Raw genomic sequence first — 5,000 nt, 5'->3', positions numbered from 1 at the left:
CATTTCCAAAGTGATCCATTCCCTTTGTATATATTCACGATTTGATATAGAGTAGATTTGTTCTCTCTCTGTGTATTTTCCCTGTTTGACAATAAAGTTCACGTTAGTGCCCATCTCTCAGCAGGGCAAAGCCCCTTCAACATACTTAGACATTTTAATCACAGTAATAGAATGTGATACGTATGGTTTGTGTCCCTGGTTTCTTTTCAGTTGTCTATGAATATCACCGTAATGTGACTGTACGACAGATCATCACTTGTTTCTGCACGTTAATATAATTACTAACACTTTCTAGTACTCTTAAAAAAAACAAAAACAACTAGCGCTTAGGCCAAATAAACATATATGGTTGGTTTAGGGTAAGCCGACCGACCCTATTTGTTCTCGCCGACCCTATAACTTTTTTTCATTTCTAAAAAAATAACAAACTTTTGGCACATTTTGCGAACAATAACCGAGACTAAGGGTAGTAACCTCCTTTAAAATCTACTAAATTTAACAGAAAAAAAGCCGACCTACCGACCCTATGTTTTTTGGCCACGTTACCCTAAACCAACATTATAAGATGTTTGATGGGTTGTTGACAGACCAGCTTTTTTGTTGGTCCAAGGGGGACCATTTCGTCTTTTGTTTCATCTTTATCGACCAAGGCCGAAGGCCGCGGTTGATAAATATGAGAGAAAAGGCGATATGCTCCCCGAGGACCAACAAAAAAATGCTGGTCTGACAACAAGCCATCAAACATCGTTTTTGTCATTACTTTGGTTGTGCAACAAAATGCACAATAACCCACAGGGAGACGAATTTTTAGAATCCAACTCCGGGCCACAAAGCATCGTCACAGTAGCACGAGATAACACGTCAAACTTGTATGTGACGTCAAACGTAGCTTGTTGACGCTTTTCTTCCAGTCTGAAAATGTACAGAGCTGCGATCATACCTGTGAGTTCAGTAAGTGTTGACCATATTTCTTTTCTTTTAAGTGTTTATGACTTTTCGTTGTGGATTTTGCGATTACAGAGATAAGTTGCAAATTGACCATGAGTCGCCGCGGTAATTATCAACATTGATTGGGTCTTTGAGAGTGAATGCTTACAATCGTTGTCCTCGGAAACACAAATCCAAAGCCGCGATGGTTCCACACATCAAACAATCAGCCTGATTGGCTTTTGAGACAATGACAAAAGGTGCCGTTTTCATGTCAGTATGTCCCAAATGACATCACCAGTACATTTTTCATTCTATCTAATCTGTTTTCGTTCTATTTTTTCTAATAACATGCGTTAACAATTGATTGCCAACTGGAATGGAAGAGCACAAAAAGTGTAACTTGATATGCAGTTTCTCTAGAGGGAAAAACATCTTCCACTTTCATGTCAGTGTGTCCCATGCAACATACATTTGCCAAACAGCTATGTGTAAGTAGATTATTTGTTAGTGGTATAGAAAATACTGATCAACAATCAAAGTCAGTTTTCACATTCATTTTCTACCTATTTCTTATTTGTTTATTCTTTTGGCAATGGTGAAATGTCAGCAATCGTGTGTCATTCGGGACAGTAGACATGACACCTGACCTTTTGTCACTGTCTCTTTTACTTTGACAATCCACGTTTCACCTGAAAGCTCAAACCCATTCACCACCTCGAGTTATTGCATGGGGAACATGAGATTTATTTCCCAGGTGTTTGTGAATGAAAACTCGTGAAAATGATGACAAATATTTTTATTTGGCCTTACGAGTTCTCTTGTATGAATACTAGCTTTTATTGGCATTCATATAACCTTTTAATAATACTATCACTTACTTTGTTACTAGTTCTGTTTGATGAGTATTGGCACTTATTAGTACTCTTATAAATACTTGCACTTCCTGGTACTCTTTTATACAAAAAACTAGTACTTGTGAGTCCTCGTGTATTCAACCTCAGTGTAGTTTTACATTTTCCCAGGCCTTCTGTGACATCGTTTAGTCATAACTATAACTTACTGAAAGAATATCAATTTTCATCTCAAAATACCGTTTTGTGATATAGGATGTAATAAACGAAATAGAACATTTTATGAAAGAAATTAGCCCTGTTGTCCTTGAAACTGATGATTATTTTGCTTTTGTTTGTTTGCTGTTGTGTATTATAGTTACACTTCAAAAGCCCTTTGTAAGGGGAAGAAATCAGAATACATTATTCATCGAGTTTAAGCTTGCGTGTTGCCTCCCTTGCACTGTGTTCCGCATACCGCTGGTACTCGCTGGTGGTTGGTTGGATGTAGATTCGCACAAAAAAAAAAAGAGTAAATTTTAAGGGGCTTATTGTCCGTCAGGTCTTAATTGCCTATATTGGACATGAATTGGTTTATACGATTCGAGTTTTTACGCCCTCACGGCTTTTGATGTTTGCGTGTTTAGGTGGTATCAGCCATCTGCACTTATGGTAGAATGACCAAGATCTTTAACGTGCCATTGTGGTGACACGGGGGTGGGAGATGGATACCGTCTCTGGGTCTGCACATAAAGTTGACCCGTGTCCGTCCCGGCCCGGATTCGAACCAGAGACCTCTCGATCACAAGTCCAGTGCTCTACCACCTGAGCTACCCTATTCGTACAACTCGGTTCAGTCCCTTTACAGGGAAAGGTTCGAGATTGGAGGATGGTTTGGTTTTTGGGTTTTAATGTCCCTTCAGCAGATGGATATTGGAGGAAATCGGACGGAGAAGCCGCGGTGTGTGTGTGTGTGTGTGTGTGTGTGTGTGTGTGTGTGTGTGTGTGTGTGTGTGTGTGTGTGTGTGTGTGTGTAAAGGAGTAAAATGTTTGTACGAAATTTTACTCAGGGGTAAAAATCTCGTGGGAGTAATTTTCTCGTGTTACACCGGGGAGCGCGGAGAATGTCATGTCGAGTAACGTGACATAACCAGTTCAGAACCAGCAGCAAGGGGGGGGGGGGGGGGGGGGGGTAGCAAAGGGTGCACGTGCACCTCCTCCAGCTAAAAAAAAACCCATGGATTTTTGTTTTACTTGGTAAGATGATTCCGTGACAATTTATAAGCTCAGATGGCACTATTTTGTTTAACGCACTCGATTTACACTTTTGAATTCTAAGTACACCACCACCCCCCTTACAAACTTACTGATGCACTCTCTCATATGGCTTGTTTGTTTATTTGTTTGTTTGCGTTTTTCTTGTCTGCTCGTGGTGTAAGACAATGCATTGTGTTTTCAAACTTTTATCCTTACAAAATAGGTCAAATCAGTCAGTTCAATCTCTCACATGACAAGAAACTAAAACAAAAGCATCCACTGACTCACTCATCAAAGCGACCAAAACACAAACATAAAACATCACTCACAAGAAAAGCATCCACTCACTCACCAAATCACAAAAATAAAACATCTCTCACAGAAAAGCAACAACTCACTAACTCACGACAAAAGCATCCACTCACTCACTGGCCAAAGCGAACAAACATAAAGCATCACTCAAAACAAAAGCATCCACTCACTCACTCATTCATCAAAGCGACCAAACCACAAACATAAAACAACACTCACAACAAAAGCATCCACTAACTCACCAAAACACAAACATAAAACATCACTCACAACAAAAGCATCCTCTAACTCACTCACTCACTCACTCACTGGCCAAAGCGAACAAACATAAAGCATCACTCAAAACAAAAGCATCCACTCACTCACTCACCAAAGCGAACAAAACACAAGCACAAAACATCACTCACAGCAAAAGCATCCACGCACTCACTCATTCATCAAAGCGACCAAACCACAAACATAAAACAACACTCACAACAAAAGCATCCACTAACTCACCAAAACACAAACATAAAACATCACTCACATCAAAAGCATCCACTAACTCACTCACTCACTCACTCACCAAAGCGACCAAACATAAAACATCACTCACAACAAAAGCATCCACTAACTCAATCACTCACTCACTCACAAAAGCGACCAAAACACAAACAGAAAACATCACTCACAACAAAAGCATCCACTCACTCAATCACCCACAAATACGACCAAAACACAAACCTAAAACCCCAGAGAGCAGCAAAGGCGAGGTAGGCAGCGGCATGCCAATACACTCAGCTCTCCACAGACCTCACGCGGACGAACACGAGCGGATGTCGTGAGAGGGCGCCATCTATCGCGGAGGGATACGTGGCCGTCTCCCCGGGGACGGGTACTTGACGACTCGGGGTCGATGCTGACCAAGGTATGATGGTGGACAGTAGTCACGCACTCCCAAATGTCGCTCTCAACTTTTACCACTTTTTGCAAGGTCATAAAAGTTAATGGAAGAATGTCATAAACATTTACGCAAAGGAGTTTGTCGAGTAAAGGATGTATATGTTGGTAATGAGATTGTGCCCTTTAATATTATGCAGCAGAAGGTTGGATGTAAGCCCACACGATTCTTTGAATATAGGGTGATTTGTACAGCAGTTAAAGCAGCAACACTACGCTCTGCAAATGGAAATGTATGTGGATTCAACGATTTAAAGAACCTGAGTAAGCCTTATCAATTTCGCAAATTAATTATAAAGGAAAAATATGTGGAGCCGGTTGTAGTTAAATTTTGGGAACATAAATTTGATTTCAGGCCGGGAAAAGAGCAATGGTTAATGGTAAACAAAGTAACCACTGAAACAAGATTGCGAATGTTGCATTGGAAAATATTGCACAATATTTACCCCACAAATATTTTATTGTATAAAATAGGCATTTCCGAGAGTAATTGCTGTACTTACTGTGAGAACGAAATTGATTATATTGAAAAAATTTTTTACTTTTGCCCGAAAATTATGTCCATTTGGAAATGCGTTGAGGATAAAGTGAATTGTAAATATAATATGATTATTAAAATTACCGTAAAGGAAGTTTTTTTGGGCGTATTTGAAAATTCACAAAGTTCCAAGGCACTAATAAGTTATGTGAATTATTTGATTGTGATAGCCAAAATGTGTGTTGGTATTTATA

At 39.7% G+C, this 5,000-nt stretch overlaps 1 protein-coding gene across 2 annotated transcripts in view; it reads left to right on the top strand.

Annotated features, from left to right (window-relative positions):
- Positions 1–319, top strand: part of LOC138965278 (uncharacterized) — a 16,655-nt gene extending 16,336 nt beyond the window's left edge. For both annotated transcript variants that reach the window (XM_070337397.1, XM_070337396.1), the window contains exon 8: positions 1–319. This exon is cut by the window's left edge and continues 1,314 nt beyond it. The gene's annotated coding sequence lies outside the window, so the exon portion shown is untranslated.
- The last annotated feature ends 4,681 nt before the right edge of the window (positions 320–5,000 follow it).

Source organism: Littorina saxatilis, linkage group LG4 (genome assembly GCF_037325665.1).
Source record: "Littorina saxatilis isolate snail1 linkage group LG4, US_GU_Lsax_2.0, whole genome shotgun sequence".
NCBI lineage: Eukaryota > Metazoa > Mollusca > Gastropoda > Littorinimorpha > Littorinidae > Littorina > Littorina saxatilis.
Note: the sequence above shows the minus strand (reverse complement) of the source record. Positions and strands in the feature narration are given on the sequence as shown.